Source organism: Heptranchias perlo, chromosome 6 (genome assembly GCF_035084215.1).
Source record: "Heptranchias perlo isolate sHepPer1 chromosome 6, sHepPer1.hap1, whole genome shotgun sequence".
NCBI classification, from domain to species: domain Eukaryota; kingdom Metazoa; phylum Chordata; class Chondrichthyes; order Hexanchiformes; family Hexanchidae; genus Heptranchias; species Heptranchias perlo.
In genome coordinates, this window is record NC_090330.1 from 111,335,790 (window position 1) to 111,349,812 (window position 14,023).

Below are 14,023 nucleotides of genomic sequence, written 5' to 3' on the forward strand. Positions count from 1 at the left end.
TCTATAACTTGGTGTTGTAAAATTGTTTACAATTGTTCCTATGTAATCTGACTGACGACAATCCATAGTACTTGGGTCTACATTCTGCAAGGTAAAAATCCAGGAACGTAAAATCTCTCAGTCCCACGGTTTTTAAAATTAATAGATAGATTTTGCTTTGGCAATCAAATAAAACGTTTCAAGACTTCAGACATCCTGAGTTGGCCTGCAGCCTAATCAGGGAGTTTGGGATCCTTTTAATTCATGAGCTCTACGGACTCTCCGAGTGCCCAATAAGGAGGCAAATCCTTCAGGCGAGGGAGAGGAAATTGGGAGAAAAATACACAAGCTTCCAAAGCCCAAAACAAATCACCTGTATTTTGACAGCCTTGTTCTGTTAAATGGTTCCTTTTATTTCAAAGCCATCCTGGCCTCAAGTTACTCGAAAGAAAAAGAAGGAACTTGCATTTATACAGCGCCTTTCACAACCTCAGGACGTCCCAAAGCGCTTTACAGCCAATGAGGTACTTTTGAAGTGTAGTCACTGTTGTAATGTAGGAAAGGCGGCAGCCAATTTGCGCACAGCAAGATCCCACAAATAGCAACTAGATAATTTTTTTTTGTGATGTTGGTTGAGGGATAAATATTGGTCAGGACACCGGGGAGAACTCCCCTGCTGTTCTTCGAATAATGCCGTGGAACCTTTAACATCCACCTGAGAGGGCAGACGGGGCCTCGGTTTAACGTCTCGTCCTCTGACAGTGCAGCACTCCCTCAGTACTGGCACTGGAGTGTCAGCCTAGATTATGTGCTCAAGTCTCTCGAGTGGACCTGAACCCACAATCTTCAGAGGCGAGAGTGCTGCCCACTGAAGCCACGGCCGACCTCAACTGGAACTGAGAGGGAGCTGAATTACAGTCGTGATCCAAGCATGGCTCAGCACCAAACAATACAATTCACCTGCTCAAACCTTCCAAGCCAGTAACCCCATCAGCTCTACACAAAAACAATGGTTTAAAAATCAACTGAGACATACAAGTGAATGTTAAATTATGATTATTTACGCGGAGTTACAGCCTTCTGATTCAGGTGAGAATGCTGACACTGAGCCACGGCTGTCTCTGTCAGTCGGTGATTCTCTCTTAGTGTGTGCTGTTAGTGTGTTTGTTAGTTTGTCTATTTCTGTTTGTGTGTTAGATTGCATCTGCGTTTCTGTTAGTGTGTGCGTTTCTGTTAGTGTGTGCGTGTGTTTTAGTGTGTTTGCGTGTTTCTGTTAGTGTGTGTGCGCGTTTGTTTGTGTGTGTGGAGTACACTTAATGTGTGTGTGTTTCAGTTAGTGTGTTTGTTAGTTTGTCTATTTCTGTTTGTGTCTGTTAGTGTGTGCGCGCGCGCATGTTAGCGTGTTTTTCTGTTAGCCTGTGTGCGTGTTAGTGTGTGCGCCCGCGTTTGTTTGTGTGTGTGGAGTACACTTTTCCTGTAGTCAGGCTGGAGCCACTTATGATGTGTGCTCCAGTGAGAGTATTGGGGTAGATGTTCCATTTATTGTTCCTGTGGAGACCTCCTTGCGACAGGAGCAGTTATTGGAAATTTGGGGAATGGAGGCCAGTGTCCTGATTTATGGTCAGCACAGTTTTCCGGTGATTCATTTTAATGGATGGAAAGCCATGTGAACCGTGAATTGGGTTGGGGTTAGGGTTACGCTGAGTTACAACCTTCTCATTCAGGTGAGAATACAAAGCTCAGAACACTAACTTATAGAACTGAGTTTTACAAAGTGTCTGAAGCTGGACCTTGCTCACTCATGGCTCCAATTAAGGAAGTGGTTAATATTTGTCATAGTGCTGGTTTAGTGGTAAACCAATGTTCCGGTTAGTTATTTTATTACCTTCACTGAGAGGGGAAGATGGGAATCCTCAGTGTCCAAAACGCCAAGGCCACATGGAGTGAATGAAAAGACGAGGTAAATCAAGCTTGAAAGTTACCTCAGGAAGGGAAGATGGAGGGAGGTGAGGAGTGCCACAGTTTTAAAGAAGGAGTTAGAGGAGGAGACTGTGAGCTGAATCTTGATTTCAACACTGGGGATGTAGGGAGGATGAAGAGTAGGCAGGACAATATGTTGGGAGTTGAGAAGGAACAAAAAGGGAAGTTTGGAGAAGCTTTGACTATCAGAGTATTGATCAACTTGCAAGAAATGTTGTGACGGAGAGAGGTTTGAGGTCAGAGATGGATGGCCTATCAGAACAACAAACTTTGCTTGCACCGTGTTCGGGAAGGCAAGGAATCAAGAACCTCCCTGAAATGGAAGCAAGATTCGAGTTTTGGACAGACTTGGGCTGTATGGAGATGCAATAGTTGTTGAAGAAAGAAGTGGGAACCAAGTCCCCTGAAGGCAGTTTTACTGATTGGGAGATAAGGGTTCCATTTGTCGGGGAGCAATCGTCCAATCGAAGAGTTAATTCCCTTAAGTCACTGTTGTCCAATGTGCCACATGTGGCTATTGGGAATCCAGATGTAGCTAATTGCATTTCTGATTAGTAAATAAACAATGAGCAATAGACCCTGTCACTGGACATGTGATTGCAATAATCATATTCGCACAGCGTGTGCATGTGAACTGTAACCTTTCTGTGCGTTTGTTGGTAAAATGGTGAGATGAAAAGCAGAGTGTGGGAGTGTATTCTGATCAGTGTGGCTGGTTTACTTCCTTGGTTATGAAGGGTGGTAAATGTTTGTTGAAGTAAATATTCACGTGAAGTCCATTTACCTGTACTGTGTGTAAGGGGCTTTCGACTAAAATGAGTGTGTGTATCTAAACCGGTGTCACCATGGCCACACGGGGGGTTGGTCAGTGATTTATTGGACGACACTGGGCTTAAGTGATTTCAGTGTTCGCTGTAATGGGCACACAAACCAGTGGTATCGATCGAACAAAGGAAAACTCCTCTTCTTTGGGGCAAGTGACCTTGGACCTTAGTCAAAAATGAGAAGTCAAAGTTACGTTGGGTGATGGGAATTGTGTACTGAACCTCGTTGACTGAATTCGGAGTGTATCACGCTGTCTCATTGGCATGCTTGCAATTTTATTCTTTTGAAGAGCGGTCTGTTTGTTTGAGTGATAGCTTGTCCCGGCCAATATTTATCCTTCAACCAACATCACTTAAAACGGATTAGCTGGTCATTTATTTCTTTGCAGTTTGTGGGATCTTGCTGTGCGCAGTTGGCTACTGCACTTCAAGAAAGTACTTCATTGGCTGTAAAGCACTTTGGGACGTCCTGAGGTTGGGGTTTTTCAGTGGAATATCTCTGACACATTGTGGGATTTAGAATTTGTATTCTTTACACGATGGAGATCAGAGGAAATAGTGAGACTGTAAATGACGGTACCTGAGGGACTAGGGGAGGGGCTGAAGGTGACAGCAGCTGTGACATGCATTAATGTTTTGTTCTTGTTTGAAAATTCTTTTAACATCAAGAAGTTCTGTGCTGACAACACATTGTGTGGATGTTCATACAAAGGAACAGGAGGAGGCCATTCAGCCCCTCGAGCCTGTTCTGCCATTCAGTTAGATCATGGTTGATCTGTATCGTAACTCTACCTTGGTTCCGTAACCTTTAATTCCTTTGCCTAGGAAAAACCTATCCATCTCGGTTTTGAAATTTTCAATTGACCCTGGAAGGCAAATGGAATATTGGCCTTTATTTCTAGGGGATGGAGTATAAAAGCAGGGAAATCATGCTACAGCTGTACAGGGTGCTGGTGAGACCACACCTGGAGTACTGCGTACAGTTCTGGTGCCCTTATTTAAGAAAGGACATACTTGCATTGGAGGCAGTTCAGAGAAGGTTCACTCGGTTGATTCCGGGTATGGAAGGGTTGTCTTATGAGGAAAGATTGAACAGGTTGGGTCTATACTCTTGGAGTTTAGAAGAATGAGAGGAGATCTTATTGAAACATACAAGATTCTGAGGGGACTCGATGGGGTAGAGGCTGAGAGGATGTTATCCCTCATGGGGGAATCTAAAACTAGGGGGCATAGTCTTAGAACAAGGGGTCGCCCGTTTAAGATGGAAATGAGGAGGAATTTCTTCTCCCAGAGGGTCGTGAATCTTTGGAATTCTTTACCCCAAAAAGTTGTGGAGGCTGAGTGATTGAATACATTCAAGGCTGAGTTAGACAAATTTTTGATCAGCAAGGGAGTCAAAGGATATGGGGAAAGGGCGGGAAAGTGGAGTTGAGGTAAAAATCAGATCAGCCATGATCTCATTAAATGGCGGAGCAGGCTCGAGGGGCCGAATGGCCTACTCCTGCTCCTATCTCTTATGGTCTTATGGGCTCAACATCTTTTTGGGGGAGAGAGTTCCAGATTTCCACTACCCTTTGTGTGAAGAAGTGCTTCCTGACATCACCCCTGAACGTCCTAGCCCTAATTTTAAGGTTATGCCCCCTTGTTCTGGACTCGCCCCCCATCAAACAGAGGAAATAGTTTCTCTCTATCTACCCGATCAAATCCTTTAATCATCCTCGATTAGATCACCCATTAATCTTCTATACTCCAGCCATTTGATTGTTGCCTTCTCTCTGTGCGCAGTCTTACCGCTGAGCTGTCCCTGAGTGTAATCTGCCTCTTTCCATCACTGACCCATCCCTGTGAATGCTGCCAAGGTTACTGACCAACCGAATCCTCAGCTCTGTGTTCACTGGATTATTAGTCCAGGCCTCTTAGACTACTAGCCCAGTAACATAACCGCTACATTCCCACCCAGTCTAATCTCACTCCCCATACCCTTTAATATACTTTTTTAAACATAAGAACATAAGAAATAGGAGCTGGAGTAGTATATATGGCCCCTCGAGCCTGCTCCGCCATTTAATAAGATCATGGCTGATTTTCGACCTCAATAAAGGGCACTTAGAACATCATAAAATGATTAGGCAGAGTCAACATGGTTTTATGAAAAGGAAATCGTGTTTGACAAATTTATTAGAGTTTTTTGAGGATGTAACTAGCAGGGTAGATAAAGGGGAACCAGTGGATGTCGTATATTTAGATTTTTAAAAGGCATTCGATAAGGTGCCACATAAAAGATTGTGTGGGGGTAATATATTAGCATGGATACAGGATTGGTTCTGGGACAGAAAACAGAGAGTAGGGATAAATGGGTCATTCTCAGATTGGCAGGCTGTAACTAGTGGGGTACCACAAGGATCAGTGCTTGGGCCTCAGCTATTTACAATCTATATTAATGACTTAGATGAAGGGACCAAGTCTGCAAAGGGATACACTTCAAATACTCATGTTGTATACAGGGGTGGACAACGGTCTCCGGAACCTTCTGTGCCAGATGTGCAGCTCTTTAAAAGTTTCTGCCCCTCCCCTGATCTCTGCAGTGGACTCCTTGGCTGCCCAGTGCTGGCTATTCAGTCTCCCATCTTCCCAGAACAATCCATCAGGATATCGTTCCCCTGATGAGAATCGTCCAGTTAATGCCCTGAATCATAGAGGCCTTCACTGTAGAGGGCCACCAATCTGCAGGTATTCGATTATAAACCCATGTTTAACAGGAAACGTTGCAAATACAAAGGGGTCCGTTTCAGGTTTTGATGAGAAATACACGCTCGAAACATTAACCTTCTCTTAACAGTTGGAGACTGATGTCCGTATTTCTGGGTTTTCTGTTATTCCCTCCATGGCCTCGCCCCTCCCTATCCCTGTAACCTCCTCCAGCCCTCTGAGATCTCTGCGCTCCTCCAATTCTTGCTTCTTGCGTGTCCCCAATTTTCATCGCTCTGCCATTGGCGGCCGTGCCTTCAGCTGCCTGGGCCCTAAGCTCTGGAATTCCCTCCCTAAACCTCTCCACCTCTCTCTACTCCTTTAAGACGCTCCTTAAAACCTACCTCTTTGACCAAGCTTTTGGTCACCTGTCCTAATATCTCCTTACGTGGCTCGGTGTCAAATTTTGCCTGATAATTGCTCCTGTGAAGCGCCTTGGGATGGTTTACCACGTTAAAGGCGCTATATAAATGCAGCTTGTTACTGCTCGGTGTTATTTTAGCTTTGCAAGGCTATTGACACTTAGTGAGCTATTGTTGAATGTGGGACCTTCTAAAACACATGGACGTGTTAGAGGCTGAGAGAGGGGGGTTGCAACGATGCTGGAACCTGAGGTTCTGAGGGAGGTTCACACTTGTTTTTACTGGAGAAAAGAAGGCAGAATGGGGGTAATATCTGATACTGAAGGGCACAAAGATTATAAATTATTTTACTTTGGTTGTGATTGAATAAAAAGAGCATGTGATAAAATCAAAAGCCTGACTATACTTGGGGTTAAAATGTATAAAAACTGCAGATGCTGGAAATCTGAGCCAACAACAGGAAATGCTGGAAACACTCAGCAGGTCAGGAGACAAGTTAATGTTTCAGGTGATGACATTGCTTCAGGCTCTGGACTTGGGCTGTTGGTGTGTAGTCTCTCCACACCCCGCCTGGCGGCTGTGTATTTGTTGGCTGCCGGGTGCAGTTTGCCGCTGGTTTGAGTTAAGTGTTGTGGTTTGCAAAGGCTGGGTCTGTTCAGGTAACCCTGGGGGGGGCTCGCGGTTTGATCGCTGGGGGGGGGCTCGCGGTTTGATCGCTGTGGGGGGGGCTCGCGGTTTGATCGCTGGGGGGGGGGGGCTCGCGGTTTGATCGCTGTGGGGGGGCTCGCGGTTTGATCGCTGTGGGGGGGCTCGCGGTTTGATCGATGGGGGGGCTCGCGGTTTGATCGCTGGGGGGGGGCTCGCGGTTTGATCGCTGGGGGGGGGGCTCGCGGTTTGATCGCTGGGGGGGTCTCGCGGTTTGAACACTGGGTGGGGCTCGCGGTTTGATCGATGGGGGGGGCCCGCAGTTTGAACACTGGGGGGGGGCTCGCGGTTTGATCGATGGGGGGGCTCGCGGTTTGATCGATGGGGGGGCTCGCGGTTTGAGGTATAATCCTGCCCTTGTGTTTCATTCCTCAGATATATCAGGAGCCGAAATCAGAAGCGGATTGTCTGAGCAACATTAAGGAGTTTCTGAAGGGCTGTGGAACTCTCCGAGTGGAGGTGAGTGTGTGGAAGTTGCACTGAGTCTCGAGTGGTAAAGGGGCAACCTGGTTACTTACTCTGAGTTTAATGGCCAAATGTGAGGAAAGAGCAGAGCCGGAGGGGGAAGAGAGGAGAGAGAGGGAGTCGGGGTGCGGGGGGGGGGGGGGGTGGGAAAGAGAGATGGAGAGGGTGGGGAAGAGGCAAAGTTGGGGGGAGAGCTGGGGGAGAGGGGGAGGGAGTTGGGGGAGGGCAAGAAAGGTGCAGGGGGGGTGGGGGAGGATAAGAGCAGGGGAGGAGAGTGGGGGGAGAGAGCCAGAGGGGGCAGGAGAACTCAGGGGGAGGGGGTGGGTATTAAGACCCTCCTTAATTCCTACCTCTTTGGCCAAGCTTTTGGTCACCTGTCCTAATATCTCCTTATGTGGCTCGCAGTCTAAGTATTGTCTGATATCCGCTCCTGTGAGGTGCTTGGGACACTTTATTACGTTAAAGGCGCTATATAAATGCAGGTCGTTGTCATGCAGTGATGGATATGTTGATAGTGCGATCTGGGTCCGATAACTATGTTGGGTGATGAAGGAGCGGAGAGATTTGTATTGTCACTTTGTAGGGTGAATGTCACCAAATGACATTAAACACAACATCTGGATCCTTCTGGGCGACATTTCTAATTTCACAGACAATGAAATATTGCAGTTGTTTTTAAGGAAACGGTCTGCCTTGAACCTGTGGACTCTGAAGCAGCAATAGCTTGCGCTCATGTAGCGCGTTTAAGGTGGAGCAACGTCCCAAGGCGCTTCACACCGAGACTGAAATGGACACCGAGCCAAAGAAGGAAATTTTAAGAGGGGTGCAAAAGCTTGGTCAAAGAGGTGGGCTTGAAGGAGGAGAAGCAGAGAGCTTTGGTGTGGAGTGTAGACCGCCATTTGAATCGTGCGTTTTGAAGACGCGCAGTTAATGAACAAGTTATATTTTATTTAATAAATTTAATAGTCGGGTGGTTACTTCAGTTTTGTTAACATTTAACCTTTCTGTTGGGCTGTGTCTGTTATTGGTTAATCATTTCCTATATATTTTGATAAGATTACTGAGCTGTATCAGTGGTGTAGAAATTATTCAATTTGTTGGAACTGTGAGATGAACGGCACTGTGTCATGACCACCTGCGGATTGTGTGGGCCATTCACGTCCTGGGTGTGGTGGAAATATCGGAAACAAACATTTGTAACGGAGCCACTGAGATCTCTGTGATGTGTTCGGTGATGAGGGACACCGTAGGCTGAAGATTGGGCAAACACAAGATGGTCACGAGAGGAACAAAGTGGGGGCGTTGGAAGAAATGTTTTCATACAGAGGGGTTATTAGAACAAGGAGTGTTTTACCACAAGGGGCGATCGTAACATCATTTAAAAGATAACATTGGAAGCGATTGTTCCAACTCTCTCTCTCAGCACATTGCCAAAGTCACCTCCAACACTGGTGATCAGCCCGTGAGGAACCGCGTCCCTCAACCAACACAGTACCTGCTCGTTCATCTCATTCCCTGTTTGTGGGATCTTGCTGTGCGCAAATTGGCTGCCGTGATTCCCTACATTACAACAGTGACTACACTTCAAATGTGCTTCATTTGCTGTAAAGTGCTTTGGGACATCCTGAGGTCGTGAAAGGCGCTATATAAATGCAAGTCTTTCTTTATGGTCCTCCGACAAATTTTTAAAAGAAGTCTTTGTTGAGGTGTTGACCAGAGGTCACCGGTTACGGTTACTGGCTTAGTACAAAGAGGAGAAGAGTCAATTATCTCTTTACTCTCAATTCACTTTATTCACGCCGTTAGATCATATACATATAGCTTATACGTCTGGTTAGATATCGACATGCAGTTTACACCAGGTTATACAGTTTTATACCCAAACTAAGATCTAAACGCACACCCACTAGGTTTCTCTGACACTCCCTGAGTGGTCACAGAATATAAAGGATAATACTCGAAAGGGAGAGCCGACGCTGGCCAGGCGTTCCGTTCTCTCTCTTTCGACGCTGTCTCTACGTCCCTGACTTCCGCGATGGTTGGTCTCCGGAGTCTTCGCTCTCGCTCCACACCCCAGATCCTTCATTCTTATTCCGAATCTTATCTCTTCAAGCTGTGCTGTCTCTCTATTTCGTTGGTTTGGGCTTCCTCAGTTACCCTGTGCCTTCTCCTCATTGACTCTGTCCCAAGGACTTAGGTAGCATTACCTCATTACTCCTTTTCTAAATAAGGACTTGTGTCTTATCACATTTCCTTTTGTCTTTCACAAAACTTAGGTAATTCAAACCGGTTCCAGCCAGCTAAGTCCAGGACTGAACTCAGGTTACTTTAGTTCAAAAGTCGTTCCTGCCTGTGTGTATCAGCAGCTGACGTCTCAGGTTACTGCAGCCCCTGGCCAGCAGTAGTCTGTGCCTAACCAGGCACTCGTTGGCTCTGAGCCCATCTGTACAACTCACATAGAATTATAAAAGGAAACTTTTAGTGCAAATTTACTGAATAATGTTACTATCTTTAATAAAATGTCCTTTACTCCGGGTATATTGTCGGCGATTGAAACAGTCGAGATGAATCCATAGAAAGAAAAGGTAGAATGTTCAAACTAATATCTATCAGGAAAGGCTGAACAGGCTGGGAGTCTTTTCTCTAGAAAAGAGAAGACTGAGGGGTGACCTGATAGAGGTCTTCAAGATTATGAAAGGGTTTGATAGGGTTATCGTAGAGAAAATGTTTCCACTGGGGGAGACCAAAACAATAGGTCATAAATATAAGATAGTCACTAATAAATCCAATGGGGAATTCAGGAGAAACTTTTTTACCCAGAGAGTGGTGAGAATGTGGAACTCGTTACCACAAGGAGTTGAGGTGAATAGTGTAGATACATTTAAGGGGAAGCTAGATAAAGACGTAAGGGAGAAAGGAATAGAAGGATATGGTGATAGGGTGAGATGAAGTAGGGAGGGAGGAGGCTCGTGTGGAGCATAAACACCGGCACAGACCAGTTGGGCCGAATGGCCTGTTCCTGTGCTCAATGTGACTCCATGTTTGAATCCCTCCAATCAGGTTTCCCCTGCCACAGCACTGAAACGGCCCTTATCAAAGTCACCAATCACATCCTATGTGACTGTGACTGTGGTAAACTATCCCTCCTCATCCTTCTCGACCTGCTTGCAGCCTTTGACACGGTCGACCACACCATCCTCCTCCAAAGCCTCTTCCCCCTTCGTCCAGCTGGGTGGGACTGCACTCGCCCGGTTCCGTTCTTATCTGTCCAGTCGTAGCCAGAGAATCACCTGCAATGGTTTCTCTTCCCGCTCCTGCACCGTTACCTCTGGAGTCCCCCAAGGGTCCATCCTTGGCCCCCTTCTGTTTCTCAATTATAAGCTCCCCCTCAGTGACATCATCCGAAAGCACGTCAGATTCCACATGTAAAGAAAGAAATAATTTGCAGTTATACAGTGCCTTTCACAACTTCAGGAATTCCCAAAGCGCTTTACAGCCAGTGAAGTACTTTTGAAGTGTAGTCACTGTTGTAATGTTGGAAACATGGCAGCCAATTTGCGCACGGCAAGATCCCACAAACACTAATGTGGTAATAACTAGATAATTTTTTTTAGTGATGTTGGTTGAGGGATAAATATTGGCCAGGACACCAGGGAGAACTCCCCTGCTCGAGTTAATAGTGTCATGGGACCATTTACATCCACCTGAGAGGGCAGATGGGGCCTTGGTTTAACGTCTCATCGGAAAGACGGCACCTCCGACAGTGCAGCGCTCCCTCAGTACTGACCCTCCGACAGTGCAGCGCTCCCTCAGTACTGACCCTCCGACAGTGCAGCGCTCCCTCAGTACTGACCCTCCGACAGTGCAGCGCTCCCTCAGTACTGACCCTCCGACAGTGCAGCACTCCCTCAGTACTGACCCTCCGACAGTGCAATGCTCCCTCAGTACTGACCCTCCGACAGTGCAGCACTCCCCCTGTACTGCGCTGGGAGTATCAGCCTGGACTTTGTGCTCAAGTCTCTGGAGTGGGACTTGAACCCATGACCTTCTGACTCAGAGGCGAGAGTGCTGCCCAATGAGTCAGGACTGACACGTTCTGATGTACACTGACCACCCCCAGCTCTACCTCACCACCACCTTTCTCAACCCCTCCACTGCCTCTGCCTTAATCCCATCCAAGTTCTTCCTACAGCTTAATGGACTTTTTTATCCCCATAAAAAACAGTATATTCCCTGCACCCCTGGTCTGACACATTAGCATAACTTCCTTGTCAGGCCTAAACATTGACAAATCACTGGTTAGGCCTCAGCTGGAGTATTGTGGCCAATTCTGGGCACCACACTTTAGGAAGGATGTCAAGGCCTTGGAGAGGGTGCAGAGGAAGTTTACCAGGGATGGGGGTCTTCAGTTACGTGGAAAGTTTGGAGAAGCTGGGATTGTTTTCCTTCGAGCAGAGAAGGTTAAGGGGAGACCGAATAGAGGCATTCAAAATTATGAGGAGTTTTGATAGAGCAAATAGGGAGAAACTGTTTCCTTTGGCAAGTGGGTTAGTAACCAGAGGTCATCGATTTAAAATAATTGGCAAAAAAACCTGAGGGGAATTGAGGAGAATTTTTTCACACGGAGGATCTGGAACGTGCTGGTGTGGAATCAGATTCAACAGGAACCTTCAAAAGGCAAGTGGACATGTCCTTGAAAAGGACTAAGTTGCAGGGTTATGGGGAAAAAGCTGGAGTGTGGGTCTAAATTGGTCAGCTCTTTCAGAGAGCCCACACAGGCACAATGGGCCGAATGGCCTCCTGTGCTGTAAAATTCTATGATTGTACGAGCTCGCGCCGTTAGTGGGAAGCATCGTCGGCCCGATGGGGATCACGGCCGCAGACTCTGTGATCTGTTTCATCGGTTGGATGAAGAACTGTGAGCTCCTTGCTCACCATTCGCCTGATAGGTGCTGCCAGTCCGTGAGGCTCCCACCGGTCGCACAAACTCATCGAATCAGCTCTCTCATTTAACGGTGTATTCAGAGTCTGTGACAGGCTTTTACTTCGGAGGGAGAGGAAGTGTTTTTGGTGCTGCTGTTTTAATTTGTTCATATTTGCATCTTATCTGAAGACTTGGAGTAGCGTCTGTCTCGAAAGGGCCAGAACAGTGATGTGGAAAAGTCACGTTGATGAGCAGAGTTACGATCAATGCCTCACATGGGGGTCACGGAGAAACAGTCTCAAGAACTTTCCTCACCTTTTGTCCGCTTGCTCCTGCTTGCAGTGTTCGTGTAGCGGTGATATTTAGAATAAATGTGCACCATCTGTGAGATCGTGTTGCTTCCTCTTCTCTCATTTCCATTGCAGTTTTAGTGGAAAGTGGATTAATATCGAGCCGGCTTGGAAAATGATGGTGTGAAGCACAATCTCATCACTGGAGCATCCAATGGGTCTCCATCGTGTGCACTTGTGGCTATCTCAATCTCAGTGGTTTTCATATCTCTCTGTTACGCAACTGATAGACTGGACACAGACAGTGTTTGTTTCAGGACATCCCATTGACTGTTACACGGGCTCGTCAGATATGCGAACTTCACTCCCTGTCCTCGACCTCCAGCCCCTGCCGACTAACTCCCAAACCCCGGGCTCCTTCCACACCAGGCCGGGACCCTGCGCTACCCCTCCCGGACACCGCTCGCTCGCTCACGTGCACTCCCCCTCACTCACCCCCACCCCCCCTCCCCGCACTCATACACACTCTCGCTCGCTCTCCCCTTTCCCCCTCTCGCTCGCTCTCCCCTTTCCCCCTCTCGCTCGCTCTCCCCTTTCCCCCTCTCGCTCGCTCTCCCCTTTCCCCCTCTCGCTCGCTCTCCCCTTTCCCCCTCTCGCTCGCTCTCCCCTTTCCCCCTCTCGCTCGCTCTCCCCTTTCCCCCTCTCGCTCGCTCTCCCCTTTCCCCCTCTCGCTCGCTCTCCCCTTTCCCCCTCTCGCTCGCTCTCCCCTTTCCCCCTCTCGCTCGCTCTCCCCTTTCCCCCTCTCGCTCGCTCTCCCCTTTCCCCCTCTCGCTCGCTCTCCCCTTTCCCCCTCTCGCTCGCTCTCCCCTTTCCCCCTCTCGCTCGCTCTCCCCTTTCCCCTGAAGGAGGGATGAACCAAGCCCTCAGTTTCTCCTATCTATTGTATCTCCCGGGCAGCATCTCCTCATCCATTCTGTGGGCAATTTGAGAATTTGAATTGAGTTTAAAAAAAATCTGGAAATAAAGAGCTGGTTTCAGTAAAAGTGACCGTGAAGCTGTCGGATTGTTGTGAAAATCCCAACTGGTTCACTGATGTCCTTTAAGGAAGGAAACCTGCTGTCCTTACCCGGTCTGGGCCGATATGTGACTCCAGTCCCACAACAACATGGTTGACTCTTAACTGCCCTCTGAAGTGGCCACTCAGTTGTAACAAAACAGCTACTGCGGATAACTAGGGATGGGCAATAAATGCCGGCCTTGCCAGTGATGCCCACATTCTGAGAATTAATTTTTTTTTAAATGTAGGAGCCTGCAACTGTTAGTATTGAAATGGGGCAGCAAACCAGGCTTTATGGAAGCTGTAGTCTCTAATCGTCTGTACAAGAGGAGTAACAGGTTGCATAAGAACATAAGAACTAGGAGCAGAAGTAGGCCATGCGGCCCCTCGAGCCTGTTCCGCCATTCAATGAGGTCATGGCTGATCTTCGACCTCAACTCCACTTTCCCGCCCGATCCCCAGATCCCTTGATTTCCTTAGAGTCCAAAAATCTATCGATCTCAGCCTTGAATATATTCAACGACTCAGCATCCACAGCCCTCTGGGGTAGAGAGTTCCAAATATTCACAAACCTCTGAGTGAAGAAATTCCTCCTCATCTCAGTCCTAAATGGCCGACCCCTTATCCTGAGACTATAATCCCTAGTTCTAGATTCTCCAGGCAGGGGAAACAACCTCTCAGCATCTACC

The 14,023-nt window shown here is 47.4% G+C and overlaps 1 protein-coding gene across 2 annotated transcripts in view; it reads left to right on the plus strand.

Moving 5' to 3' along the window:
• Nucleotides 1-6,973: 6,973 nt before the first annotated feature.
• arhgef7b (Rho guanine nucleotide exchange factor (GEF) 7b) overlaps nucleotides 6,974-14,023 on the plus strand; it is a 144,056-nt gene continuing 137,006 nt past the window's right edge. For both annotated transcript variants that reach the window (XM_067986659.1, XM_067986658.1), the window contains exon 1: nucleotides 6,974-7,057. The gene's annotated coding sequence lies outside the window, so the exon portion shown is untranslated. The remainder of the gene's footprint in view (nucleotides 7,058-14,023) is intronic.